The sequence below is a fragment of the Dendropsophus ebraccatus genome, chromosome 3 (assembly GCF_027789765.1).
Source record: "Dendropsophus ebraccatus isolate aDenEbr1 chromosome 3, aDenEbr1.pat, whole genome shotgun sequence".
In the NCBI taxonomy this organism is placed as follows: domain Eukaryota; kingdom Metazoa; phylum Chordata; class Amphibia; order Anura; family Hylidae; genus Dendropsophus; species Dendropsophus ebraccatus.
This window is the reverse complement of record NC_091456.1, coordinates 38,378,030-38,393,516: the sequence shown is the minus strand read 5'-3', so window position 1 is coordinate 38,393,516 and position 15,487 is coordinate 38,378,030. Positions and strand designations below refer to the sequence as shown.

The following is a 15,487-nucleotide window of genomic DNA, read 5'->3' as shown; positions in this document are numbered from 1 at the left end:
TCACCTATTCAGGAAACACCTTTTTTTCCATAACTTTTCAAATATAGCTGCCCATGGTGAGACTAAATATTCCTTCCATACTTGTATTATCTATTTAGTCTTCTTTCCCCAGTTCTGAGTTGCTGCTTTCTACTGAAAGCACAAAAATCAGGTTGTGACCATTTATGAGTCTCCCCTCCCTTCTGAGATGGCTGATGTAAACAAGTCCCTATCTGCAACTTTGTAATGCTGGGAAGGATAATCACAATGAGTTTATCTGCAACTTGACCTCACTTTAACCCTCCCAGCATTACAACGTTGCAGATAGGGACTTTTTTTACATCGGCCGTCTCAGAAGGGAGGGGGGAGGAGAGGAAAGCTTCCACACCAGTTTTTTGTAGCGGAAAGCAACAGCTCAGTACTGGAGGAAGGAGACTGAATAGATAAGTATGGAATGAATTGTTAGTCTCACCATAAGCAGCGACTTATAAAAAGTTTTTGAGTGGAATACCCCTCTAGGGTGTGTTCCCACGTGCGGGATCTGCAGCAGATTTGATGCTGTGTTCAGTCATTTAGTTACATTGATATCTACAGCATCAAATCCGCTCCGGATCCTGTACGTGTGAATGCACCCTTAAAAGTTTTACATGGCAGTTGCAAATAGCAAGAGAACTGTGTATTCATGTGACTAGCAAATTTTATGGTGCATTTTAGTTGTCTTATATAGACCTGTGATTGTATGTTTTATATTCAGTATGTAACTATTTTGTCCGTCAGGGAAAAAACCTAAAGTCACTGAATCGGACACTGAAAGAGACCTACTGGTCAGCACTTAAGATGAACTGGAAAGTTTGGACACCATTTCAGTTTATCAATGTAAACTATGTTCCAGTACAAGTAAGTGCCTGATTCTTATATCCAGTACAGTTTCTGTATGGAGCTTTTCTTTTCACAGCTTGAATATGGGAGAGTACAAGTTCTGTAACTGATGATGAAGGTTCCCAAGAAAAAATATGCAGGAGACAGCACCTCAAAAAAAAGTGAGGAGTTTATTCACACCAATGCAACGTTTCGGCAAATTTACAGCCTTTCTCAAGCAGTGACAGAAACACAGTGAATCAGCTCAGTATAAATGTGGTCAAACAGTGATGCAAGTGATTAATCATTTAACAATCAATTTCACATGTCATAGTAAAATACAGTGAATATAGGGTATTCAGGTCATACAAACAACAGTGCCATACTTAATGAACGTGTTCAGCACAATAATTGTGTGATACAAAGTGCCGATTCTGGCCAATTCATGTACAAATGAAATAATGATGAACCCAGTGTCGCATGTGTATCTAATAATCATAATGAACAAACATAAACAAACACAGACCACGAGGATTAATACATACATGAAAGCAGGTACCGGGAACTTGGTGACGTCAGTAGATGGTGCCGGCGTCCCCCACCGCCAGGCACCACACGCCGCGCCCGCCAGGATGAGAGACACATCATGTGATCACTTCCTCCGTGCTAACACTCAGATCCAGGACCGTTGTATATTAACTCTATGGAGCATTAAGCTTTAAGTATTTGGTTGGTAACTTAAGCCCTTAGGTTTAATATTTCTTTTATTTTAAGCCCTTAGATTTACAATTTCCTTTACCATAATTCATGTCCTCCATCTTCCTTCCTTTTTTACTTTTATTTGTGGTGGCAATTGTTGCCTGATACACTGTGGGCTATTTTCCCTTAACCAAGATGGCGTTCTGTGTCGTGGTGGGGGTGTGGACGTCCTCCGCTGTCCGGGCTCCCACAATGCGCATGCGCGGGCTGAGATTCACTAATGGTCACATGAGCGGAGGAAGTGATCACATGATGTGTCTCTCATCCTGGCGGGCGCGGCGTGTGGTGCCTGGCGGTGGGGGACGCCGGCGCCATCTACTGACGTCACCAAGTTCCCGGTACCTGCTTTCAAGTATGTATTAACCCTCGTGGTCTGTGTTTGTTTATGTTTGTTCATTATGATTATTAGATACACATGCGACACTGGGTTCATCATTATTTCATTTGTACATGAATTGGCCAGAATCGGCACTTTGTATTACACAATTATTGTGCTGAACACGTTCATTAAGTATGTCACTGTTGTTTGTATGACCTGAATACCCTATATTCACTGTATTTTACTATGACATATGAAATTGATTGTTAATTGATTAATCACTTGTATCACTGTTTGACCACATTTATACTGAGCTGATTCACTGTGTTTCTGTCACTGCTTGAGAAAGGCTGTAAATTTGCCGAAACGTTGCATTGGTGTGAATAAACTCCTCACTTTTTTTTGAGGTGCTGTCTCCTGCATATTTTTTCTTGGGAATTGTTACTTACCTTGGTCCGGTAAGCTGAGGCGTGCACCTACTGCATATTTAATGCTCCACTAAGTTTGATCTTTGTACACCTGTGCTGCTGGACATTTTTCTTTTGTGATGATGAAGGTTACCGCTATCTACATTATATTCTGAAATATTTCCAGCTGCTGATGCAATCAGATGAGTACGATGTAGTAAATGAGTCCCACTCTGCCACATCTTGACTTATGGTACATTTACACAGAGATTTATCTGACAGATTCTTGAAGCCAAAGCCAAGAATAGCCTTAAAGAGGATAGATCTCAGTCTTTTTTTATGACCTGATCTGTTTATAGTCCATCCCTGGCTTTGGCTTCAAAGATCTGTCAGATAATCTCTCTGTGTAAAGGCACCCTTAGGGCCCTATGACACTGATTTTGCAGATTATCGCTCTGTGTAATAAAGACAACTATCAGCCGATTACAACAATCATTTAGGTCCGGACCTAAAATAATCATCCGCTGCTTGTGCATTACTATGTGTAATAGTGAGGCGCGACCAATGGCAGATGAATCTGTGAAGAAAGTAATAAACTGTTTACATTACCTCCCCCCGCAGCCGCCTTTACAACTTTAGAGCCGGTCTCTGAAGTGATGAGTGGCTCAGCAAATCACTGGCCGGGACGGCCACCGTGCAATGGGGCCCTAAGTCAATGTGTGGCTCATGGGGCCCCCAATCATTCCAAGGTGGCTCATGTAAACTGCTCTCTGGCCAGCTGTCTCTGCACTTTGTGATGCCAGGAGTGTTAACCACTGTGAGATCACAAATTATTTGACCTCAGATTAACCCGCCCTGGCCAGGGAGCTGTTTACATGAGCCGTCAGAGGGAGATCAGAGTGGAGATGGATTTAACAGCTTACACACAGTTTTCTGCATCTTCAGCAACTGCCCAGAACTGGGGGAAGGAGACTAATAAAGAAGTATGGAACAAATTATTAAGCTCCAGGAGGGGAAGATGATTAAGCATGTATTTTACCTGACCAGAATACCCCTTTAGACTGTGATGCCTATTTTCCTGCTGTAGAGTTAGGGTATGTGCATACTGAGTAGTTTTGACAGAAACTCTTGTTGCGGAATTCTCTGCTCACGGACGCGTCTCCGCCCGTGGCATAGACTCCATTCCATGCACTGGCAGATTCTTTCATCCGTCAAGTTCATTCTTTGGACAGAGGGTGGAATCCACCCGTGCAAAGAATGGAGTCTATGACACAGGCGCACACGCGCGCGCCGCAGTCCACGAGCAAATGACTCAGTGTGCACATACCCTTTGAGATGATAACGTGTATTCTTACCAAAAAAGGGACACTTATTTTATGTGGTTTACATGTGTATTCTGACAAAGAATACTCAATACCAATACGCTGTATAGACATGTCTGCCTGAGCTGTACCAACTGCAGTGGCTTCTTAGAAAAACAAAACGAAGGTCCATTGTGTGTGAACTCATCCTTGTACTGCGTGGAGGATCTCTACAATCCCAGGATGCAATTAAAAGAAAAAACAGGTCCGTTGTAATGGAAACAACGCTCCGGGCCTAATGCTCTATACAGTGGATTGTTATTATGTGTCGCAAAATATAGACAAATTTGATTGTTGAATAAACATGTTTCGTGTGCCCCCCCCCCCCCCCGTTTTCTCTTCAGTTCCGAGTGTTATTTGCAAACATGGTCGCCTTCTTCTGGTATACATACTTGGCTTCTACAAGGAAATGACCACCAGCTACAGCGCCAGTAATGGAACATTGTGAAGGAACCAGGACACCAGCTGTAACTCACTAACTGGGACCGCTAAATATTCTTTTTTTCTCAGCAATAATTTGCTAAGACTGAAATGTGACTGTAACCTTTATAAGAAACCTAATTGTAGTAACTGATTCTAACAAGGACGCTGTGAAGCTTTGTACCCGGAGACACTATAATAAATTAGAAGCCACTCTTTCAGAGAGGTGTAATGGGGGTTCTCAAGCAAGAACAAGCTGTATTATAGGCAGGTGGCACCAAATGGTTAAAATTGCATGCCATAGTGAACAAGTAGCTGAAGTGGATACAATGTGTCATTTTACAGGTTTGATCTGTTATTCTATGTATCATGCAGACAGTTAATGGTGTGTTTACACAGCCAGATTTGTGAAGCCAAAGCCAGGAACGGATTTGAAAAGAGGAGAAATCTCAAGTCTTTTTTACGACCTGTTCTCCGTTTATAGTCTGTTCCTGGCTTTGGCTTAAAAAATCTGTCAGATAAATCTGTGTAAACGGACCGATAAATTGCTTATGCGAACAAGTCCATCTCACACATAGGGTGAATCTTTAAAAGACTGTTTAGATGAAGCGAGCGGCGACTTTTCAGCAAACGACCAACGGTGATTTGAGAACGTATTGAAAGACCCCGATGAATGATTTCTTGCTCGTTGCTTGATCGTTTGCTGTGTTTCCACAAACCAATTATCACTTATATGCGATCTTTAATGCAAAAATTCGAACGATCTGTGCAATCGGACCCTAACAAATATCAATTACAATCTATAACCGGTGTCTAAAAGCTTTGACGCAGCACAATAATGAGGGGGAAGCGAGCCCCGACCTGTCAGGTCAGCACTCACTACTTGTGCCAAAACACGCACAAACAGCTAGCAGGGAGGGGCCCACGGGGAGCAGGATGAGAGACTCCGCCCGTTACAGTCAGATGCGGTCTGCTGCCACCGCTCTTGTTGTCCATGTCGGCTGATTGTGGTTATTTACACAGAAATATTATCTGCAAAAGATTTGAAGCCAAAGCCAGGAATGGATTTGAAAAGAGAAATCTCAGGCTTTCCTTTATGACCTGATCTTTGTTTATAGTCTGTTCCTGGCTTTGGCTTCAAATCTTTGGCAGATAATCTGCCAGATAATCTTTCTGTGTAAATGGTCCCTTACACCAAACGATTATTGGTCAAGTCAAGAAGATAATTGTTTGGTGTAATAGGGCCGTAATGTGTATGGGCAGTTTAAATATTATATATGGTGTCAAAGCTGGATTGTCTCCTGGTGGAAAATGGAATAAGGGATTGGAAATGTTGTATTGTAATGTGCCTAAACCATTGTTTCAGTCAGAGATAATCTACTGGCAGCTGGGTCAGGCAGCAGCTTATTAATAGAGATGAGCGAACCTCCAGCATGCTCGAGTCGATCCGAACCCGAGCTTTTGGCATTTGATTAGCGGTGGCTGCTGAAGTTGGATAAAGCCCTAAGGCTATGTGGAAAACATGGATATAGTCATTGGCTGTATCCATGTTTTCCAGATTTATCCAAGTTCAGCAGCCACCACTGATCAAATGCCGAACGTTAGGGTTCGGAACGACCCGAACCCGGTTTGCTCATCTCTACTTATTAACCTTTTGCCCCAATTGCTTTTTCTACTACCACCACCTTGGCTGGGTGTGCACGTATGTTCACACTTAGCAATCAACTAGTGCTATTTTTGCATTAAACGCTATATGTGTACAGCCTCAGGAGACACGCTCACCCAGCCAAGATGGTGGGAGCAGATGAACTAGCCAGCTATAGGTTATGCTGTATTCCCCTGTCTAATGCTCTGTAAAGTTAAAGGGGTTATCCAGTGCCACAAACTAATGGGCTGGCATAATAATGATATAAAGTTATTTGTCCACCATAACCCAACAGTGCAGCTCTTCCTGCTTTCATGTCAATGTGCAAGAAATGCCATCTCAGCCAGTTAGTGGTCTAATTGTACTGCCACCATGGTCCGTGACTAGCTGAGCAGGTGTCTTCTTAGCAGAGACCGTTGGGGTGTATTGGGGAAGGTGACTATAACCCATCCCCTGCCAGCCCAAACATGACAGGCTGCCTAATAACAGGGCAGAAGCTGCGGCCTAGGTCATGGACCTACTGGTTTAAAAAATACCTGCTAATGGAGTGATACAAATAAAGGATTGCATAAGGTGCAGGAAGCAAGATGCCTTTTTATAAGTGGTATTGTATTAATTGTTTTAATGGGTAATGCACACATTGTTTTTCTTCTTTTAATAAACCAACAGTACTATAACATGTGTTACTGATGGATCTCAACTTCTTTGTGCTTTCTGCATGGATCTTGGCTCAGAACACTGGAAAGTTTAATCCTAAAGCTTAAAATCCTTATTTGTGAATCGGATAGACGGCTGCAGGGCTTTTAGCAGCCCCGCGCACCAGACACGTCATGCATGTCCTATATAATTGTTAGACATAGTTTATATCACTATTCATCTGAACAACAGGGGCCGGTAGGTATTGGGAATGAGTCTGATATGTGCGGTAGTCCAGTCAGTGGAAGAAATTAAAAAAAAAAAGTGAAATGTCTTTTATAAAAACAAAATGATTTCACCATTCCTGATAAATAAGTCTATTACACACAATGAAAAATTAGGAATCTTTCACTCAAAACTCATTTATTCATTGTAGAAATAAGACGAAATTCATGAGGCCTTGGCCTACACAATGCATACACTATGGGGGAGATTTATCAAACATGGTGTAAAGTGAAACGGACGCAGTTGCCCCTAGCAACCAATCAGATTCCACCTTTCATTTTCCAAAGACTCTGTGAGGAATGAAAGTTGAAATATCATTGGTTGCTAGGGGCAATTGCGCCAATTCTACTTTCGGGTACATGCACACTACGGAATCGTGACTGAAAACCAGTGACAGATTCCACAGCTCCCACCTACACGTACACTCACACCAGTTTGATAAATCTCCCCCTATATGAATAATCTTCCTGAGTGCAGACCTTAACAAGTCTTCTGACATGATTACATTATCTGGGCCATACAAAATTCAGTTATTAGGTTTGGTTTTGTGCGGCTGTGTCAGTGCCACGAAGACGTAAAGAATTGCGGCGCTCCCGGCATTATAATGAATCTCGCCTTCTGTATTACTAAGTGCTGTTTACCAAGTGCATCTGCCAATTTTTATTTATTTTTTTGCTGGGCTGATGTTTGCTGAAGTTTAAAAGGGTTCAATTTAAAAAAAAAAAAATAAAATAAATATATATATATATATATATATATATATATATATATATATATATATATATATATATTTAAAGACCTAGTTAACCTTTGCACCCAAAATTCCTTCTCGCTTATTTACTATGGTAAAACATGTTGACATTAGAGATGAGCACAGCTGGAGCATGCTCACTCTATCGTTTTTTGAACATTTAATTTTCGACGGCCTCTCCACAGCAAGTGGTGATTACTGTCCCCGCTCACTCTGCTCCTAGCCCAGTGAGCAGTGACAGCGGTCACCACTGGCTGTGCAGAGGCTGCCGCATACAGCGAATGTATCAGGCAGCCTTGCCTTGGGTACAGTATATAAGAATGATCTTGCTAATAATATATCCTACGCTATCACTAGTAATTAGCTGAGCAAGAGACAACATCTCCCCCCCCCCCCTTCTGCCTGGGCTGTCGCTCCTGCCCTTTGCACACACATGACGACTGCTGAGTGATCGAAACCTTTATCTCTGTGCTGCTGCTGGATGTTTGGTTCACAGGGTCTTAAAGGTACCTAAACTCACAAGCGGTGGGAACCTTGCTTACATGGCATCAGACTTACTCCAATACCACTGAAGCGACCTCCACAAATTTCTTGGATCGCCCTGTTACAAGACCTATCCATCACTGAGTGAATAAATCCTATTGAGTCCCTGCTACTGGTCCCTATTGACTTAGGGATGCAGAGCATTCACCTATTGCCACATGGTTGTATATTGGCTGTAGAGAGGGCCATTACCATGATACTACAGAGTCCTTTTCTGACTGTTCCTATTTCAGCAGCAGTTATTGCCTTAACACTGGCAACACCTACTGTCACTTAGCGGTGTCGCAAACCTACTCACATCTTACGGCCGTGCCTTATGTATCTACCAGGCAAGTCCACAAGCTTGCTTTATATATCTGATCACCCCTTCACCACAGCCAAGCGACCATTGAATGACATTTGTCTATAGCCTGCCAATACCCCACAGCAGCATGCAGACCTTTATCTCCGTGACCATTCTAATGCTGTTTGCCATTTCTGTGCTTACCACCACTGGCACTGAAAAGGCTCAAACGAATGCTGAAGAACAGAACAAGGTTGTCCAGGGAAATCAGAGGGGCGAGTACGGCTTGTTTATTGTTTTATGCCAGGGGAAGGCAGTAGGGAAAGTATGATATTGCCCTGAGCAAAAAGTCCTTTGCCTATGACTCCACATCCACATGAAGGCTTCACCTGTCTATTTGTAGCAATTGATGGGGTGTAAACACTCAGACCCAAACCAAAACTAGCTTCATACTTTACATGAAAAGATACGTGGACTTAAGCTTACACAACCATGCTGAAATCAGGACCAATGACTGTGTTTTATATAAGAATCTGTTTTCAAAACCATTTGAAATGTTCAGAACACCTTGTCTAGTAGACACACAAGTAACAAACTCCATGAAGAGCTGTGCAAGTTCCATGTCAGTTTAGCAGCACAGACCTGGGTTTATTTCTTCTTTGCCGATGTGGTATCCGGCAGAGGATCCAGTGTCTCATTTTCTTTGTTCAGTCTCTTCACTTTTGCCTTGCCTGGTGTGGTATCCGGCAGAGGATCTGGTGTCTCATTTTCTTTGTTCAGTCTCTTCACTTTTGCCTTGCCTGGTGGGGTATCTGGCGGGGTATCCGGTGTTTCATTCTCTTTGTTTAGTTTCTTCACTTTTGCTTTGCTCTTCGAACAAGTAAAAGTCAGTGTGGACTTGTTGAATTCCAGTGAAAATACCCCAACGTCTCCATCAAACCTGTTTTTAGACACCTGTAAGTGTCTCTTGCCTGGGCCAGAGGAAAGCTTCCTGTCTTGGAGTATAAGAACATTATCTGCCTCTTGGCTGGCCTGTCGTCATGAAAAAAAAGAAAACAAATTTACAAAATTCTCAAACTAGAACTATAACAGGGGTTTTATGATAGTTAAAACTTCCTAGAAGTTGGTACTGGCATATTATTTTCACTACGACTATTTTTTTAACAAGGTACTCTTCCGGGGGGGGGGGGGGGGGGGGAAGAGTTTTTAAATCAACTGTTTTTAAAGTTTTACAGACTTGTATAAGGGTGGTGTGGTGCTTTCCCCATCTGGAGGCACCCCGTGGCAACAAGCTAGAGATATCTGGCTATCCTGTGTTTTGAGACTCACAGCCGAGGCTCGATGGACTCCTTTTTTGCATACTTAAATTTTAGGGGCATCAGTGGAAACTCTTAATTGAGTACTTCATTGGAATTTTTTCACTGATCTACTTGAGTTCAGTGATTACTGTGTTTTGTTGGTTGATTTGTCATTGCCCCAACTAGCCAGAATCCTACTCCACACTGACGAGGGGCAAATACCCCGAAACGGCTGTCTGTGGATGCATGCCAGCCTTGGCAAGCCCTTGTCATGTCACAATACTCGCACCTTGAGTTAGACTTTGACACAAAAGGGGCCACCCTGTTATTTCCCTATTTATATTCCAATACTCACAACAGAGTGGGGCTTAAGGGGCTACCTATAAGGGTGGTGTGGTGCTCTCCCCATCATTGAGGCGCCCCGTGGCAACAGGCTTGGGATATCTGGCTATCCCGTGTTTTGAGACGAAGCAAAAGAGGCTCCACAGACTCCTTTTTTTGCACATGTCAGAAACTGTCCAGAGCAGGAAAGGTTTTCTATGTGGATTTGCTGCTGTACTGGACACTTCCTGTCACAGACAGATGTGACCATAGAACACGCTGTTAGACTTGAAAGAATACACCACTTCCTAAAAGGACATACAGCAGCTGATAAGAAGTAGAAGACTGGAGATTTTTTAAATAGAAAAAATTTACAAATCTATATAAACTTTCTGACACCAGAGGATTTGAATTTTTTTTTCTCCAGTGTACCCCTTTAACTACCTTTATTCTGGCCAAGAATGTGTTTTCCCCACTTACTTTTGCAGAACCAAAAATAGAGGATGTTTGCAATTCCTTATCATCATCTTCTTTCCTGGGATGAATGACCAACGTTACATGACAGACATTTTCAGTAGCAAATTTTCTAAATGCCCCAACGATGTAATCCTGCACTGCAAATCTAAAGATAAATGAAAAAAAAATAAGAAAAAATTTTTTAAACAGTCAAGGGACAAATATATAAAAAAACCAGTGTCAAAACACCATTTATTTAAGCGATTCAAGGAACAACAGAGGAACGGAGTGTAAAATAAAAAATAAAAAAATTCAATAGGCTATGCAAAAACCATACGCACATATTTATTTTACTATTTTAACCCATCAGTTTTTAACTACAGCACATATGAGTATTATCGTGCCAAACCGAAGCTCTTACTTATCTGAAAAGAGATGTTCCTGGCCCATCATGAACTGCAGATTATCAATGATAACGTGGTTAATGTCATACATATACACTGCGTGCTGCATGGTCTCAACCACAGACCTACATGGGGTACAAAAAAAGAAATTGTTACCTAGGGAAACCTACACTGTGCATTAAGACATTGAGGAAATTTATCAAGTGTTTTTCGCCTATTTTTTGGTGAATAATTCAATTTTTCATCCATTTTTGGTCTAAGTTCTATTTATGAACCAGTATTCGACAGGCGAATATTTTTTAGATGGGACTTTTTTTTTAATCTGCCTGTTTTCTGTATTCACCCAAAAGTTTGGATAATCCGGGATAAGCGCCCAATTTATCATTTGTGACTTTTTAAATAGTCGCACAAACAGGTGCAGGCTTACGTCTGGTCAGTACCAGGTTAATATAACTGCGCAATTTCTTAATATTTGCAACTTTTTACTTACAGATTTACTATGGCAGCGCTACATTTTATTGAATCAGTCACAAGAGATTGGAACAGAATACACACCAATCTCCATTAGAATAGTTGCACACATTAGATTCCTTACTAAATGCCCCCCATTGTGATTAAACTGACCCAACTAGACTTCCTTTTAATAGTATTTTCTGTATTGTTAGAGACAATATAGCTGCACTATAGCAAACATGAGCAAAGAAAGAGAGCAAACCTAAACACCTATTACAAGCCAGGTTTCAATCAAACACCTTTGGAATGAACTAGTCAAACTTAGGCCCTCCAGCTGTTAGAAAACTACAATTCTCATGACTGGACAGCTAAAGCTTTAGCCAATGGGATGGCAAACACAAGACTGCAGGGAGCATGAAGGAATGAGCATGGCAGATGTGGGCACAGTATAGCAGGACTCTCTGTCTGGGGAGAGAGGGGTTACAGCTATGGAGAGATTACCTCCACAGTCCTGTCCCCTGATGCAAGCCCCAGCCTGAAGTGGATCTGCTATGATTTGGAAGGTGATAGAGACTTCCTGGGTCAGAGTACAGGGCTGTAGACCCCACTATGCAGACCATGCCCCTCCTCCACACCCCTCCCACCCAGTACAGGGAGCTCTTAAACCAAAGCAATGCTCTTAAACCAAGTTACGAGTTTGAAAAACTGAGCTCTTCTTGCAAAGTGCTCTCAATCCAAGTTACTCTTAAACCAAGGTACCACTGTATTAGCACAAAAATATAAAGTATATATATGTTTGCATCACTCCAGAAACATGCGTTTTCTTGAACTCTGGAATACATGCATTGGATTGTACAACCGTTCTTGCCTCATACTCTGCATAAGTGTAACAGGTGACCAGACAAGACCGCCATAGCAACCATTTAGTTGTGGAGATACTGACTGGTGACGTGACAGAACCAGCACCTGCCATCTAACCATCTACTGACCACAGAAGCAACGGGGTTAAACTGCCAGGATCCGAATAACATCCAATTCCAGCAGCTGCTGATACAATATACAGCTGACACCTTACATATAAGAAGCAGGCTCAGCTCCTGAACCCACCCCATATCTCCCCATGTAAATGGGAATGCAGGAAAGGGTTAAAAACTACCTACAGCAATCAATGCACTGCTTTAATTTTTAGCTTTTGCGCTAGAAAAATAAAAGTTGGACACATGACTGGCTGCTATGGCCAACGCTGTGTTATTATATATTGGTATTGATGTGCTCTCTGTAATAAATATAGATTCCTATACATCATCCACTAACTTACTTTATATTTTGTTCTCCATGGAAAGTCATGAAGTAAAGTGGCAGCTCCTCAAACCGATCTGCCCACTCGTCGTACTTGTCGAGCTGTTCCTCCAAACGCAGCAGAGAGAACTGGGTCAGCATGATTTTGGCCAAGCGAACGTTGTTAAGTTCGAAGCTCCCCCACAAAGTGTTAACCCCTTGCATGCTTAGGTCCAAGGCATATTCACTGATGAAGGTGGTTTTTCCACTACCAGTGGGGCCTAAAAGAAAGAAAAGGGAAAATGAATGCAAGGCTAATGAATCCCTGGAGCCAAGAAAGAGCATAGGTCCAACGTTGCTCTTCTGCCCAGTTGACATAGTTTGGCATGAAAAAGACAGCTCATACACGGAACTCACTGAGCTGAAGCAACTGTACAAAGCCCAGTTCTGTCCGCATGATTGGGGCAGGTGTCGGCACAATATGCCTATATAGCTCCCAGCTGCACTAAATAGCGATCGTACACAGCTTACCTACCATATGTGCTCTCTTGATCGGCAAGTGGATTTCGGTGAAAACGTTTTATTTTGGCATAGAACAAGTTCTAACTGACAGAGTTACCCTCTTTATTGAGCACCTATCTAGACCCCCTCTAATCCACTTACGTACTCACCAAGGGGGGCATTACTATTGTTTGGGTGCTATAAATGTCAAAAAAAACTTTGGAGTCTAATGGTGTGTTTACACAGAGATTTATCTGACAGATTTTTGAAGCCAAAGCCAGGAATACATCCTTTTCTTTATGACCTGTTCTCTGTTTATAGTTACTGGCTCTGGCTTTAAAAAATCTGTCTAAACACACCATAAGATGTATGTATGTTCTGTTGAGATCATGGCTGTAAACAAATCATAGTGGTCTAGGCCGAATGGATACGAAAAGGGAAGGAGAACGATACTGATTGGAAATGACATCCCCTGTGAATCACTGGATGTAACTGTACTGTAATCACTTACAGGGTCTGTAATGGAAGTGATGGCAGTCATGGTGTGGAGGTATTACTTATGTAGTAGTGTGATTGGTAATATATTTCTGTGTATAGGTTGCTTTATTAATTAGAAGTATGAAGGCGATATATCAACACTGTAGGGTGCTGAGAGAAATTTATTATTGCCTAGATCTGCTATTGATGCATAGAAAACTGTTATACTAATGGTTTCCCAGCATAAATAGCGACATGTATGCCTATGTATTGTTCATTTACATTACGGCACACATCATACTCTTGCATGCATTGAGGGATATTTTTACTCTGCCGTATAACGTGAAATCTGGTTGGCAATAAATAGTTCCACTATACCATGAAAGGTATGAGATTTATCTATGACGTCTCGACAAATTCTTTCCTTTCCTTGGATCGTGAACTTTATTTACCTGTGAATATTGTCAGCTCTCCCTTCCTGTGGCCCTTCAGAAGTTTGTTCAGTTCAGGAAATCTCATCCATTTCACCCCAGCTACTTGCTCTATATTCTCCAGCTGGCTAAATACATCACTGCGGAGCTGACGGAATGAAATGAGACTTGTGGCTGGCTGGCTGGCAGAGACGCCTTGAGGAGTTTATTCAAGTTAAGGCCAAGATTTAAGGCTTTTAGTGGGCTGGGCTGTTTATCCCCAGGCCGGATTAGAGAGCACCTCTTGATGCCAAGTTTCCTAGAGAAGAGTTTGGAGGCTTCCCATGCACGCAGGTCATCCCCAAGCCACAAGGTGATGCGCTTAAACTGCTCAAGATAAGGCAAAAGGACAGGGGGCAAACAGGTTATTCCACGCGGCAGTGATACGGTAGTCACCCCCGTGGCCTGGTGTACAGCTAAACTATCCACTTCTTGGCTGGTGATCACCACCTCCGTGTCCTTCTTGCCCGTCACTGTAATGCCCAACAGGTTATGGTAGTGAGAAGGCCTTGGATATAGAGTTTCGATGTAGCTCACCACGTCCGCCTGGCACACGGCAGACAACAGCTTTAACCCTTTCATGGTAAGGTCTCGTGGGTTGTACCAGGGGAAGACTAAACTTTTGGTAGGTTGGAAACACTTGACGCCGAACTTCTTCAGGGTATTGTTGGTGATCTTAGAGATGCTAAACATGGCTTTAACCAGCTGCGCCTTTTCCTCCTCCAGATCGTGGAACCAGACGGCCTTATTCCAGATGCGGCTGACCTCCATGTTGTTTAGCTGCCTCTCTCTATCCTCCGAGTCGCTGTCCTCCAGGCAGCCGCTCATAGTGTCAGGACTGAGGAAGGGGCAGCCCTCCTTATGGAGCAGAGCCATGCTGTCCTTATAGTCCTCCCAGGTGCCCTCCAGCAGGGTGTCCTTGCACAGAAACCTCCCTGTAGTCTTGTCAATGAACAGCAGGTTGTCTTTGTTGGGGGTGAAGGGGCTGGGGACATGCAGGCAGCTGTAGCCATCATGGAAGGAGATGTTGTTGTCTCGCAGGTACTGGCGGATCTCTGTCACAGTCACTGGGCAGACATCAAGGACAGATAGCAGGTCCTTCCTGAAATGTCTACGGGAAAACCCAGCGGGGGCCACACCATGCTTCAGCCGAGCTTGTGCGAGGACACACGGGAGGAGATGCTTTCCCTGACCGGGGATAACCCTGTGTAACACACAGCGCATCATCCTGCTCAGCCACATGTTTATCCCGCCCAGTCACATAACTACAGACACCGTACATGTACATACACACAGGAACAGTCACATGTCTATCCCGCCCAGTCACATAACTACAGACACCGTACATGTACATACACACAGGAACAGTCACATGTCTATCCCGCCCAGTCACATAACTACAGACACCGTACATGTACATACACACAGGAGCAGTCACATTACAATAGATCTCATACATGCAGATACACGCAGGAGAAGTCACATGTTCCTGCAGGGCGCCACCATGACAGCTATCATATAAAAACATTGGCGCCCTTACGTCACTTCCTGTTACCAATCAGGACACTAGAGGTCTAACGTCT

General features: G+C 42.9%; 1 pseudogene; it reads right to left on the bottom strand.

Moving 5' to 3' along the window:
* Window positions 1–8,353: 8,353 nt before the first annotated feature.
* LOC138785485 (twinkle mtDNA helicase-like) lies at window positions 8,354–15,428 on the bottom strand (annotated as a pseudogene).
* Window positions 15,429–15,487: the final 59 nt, after the last annotated feature.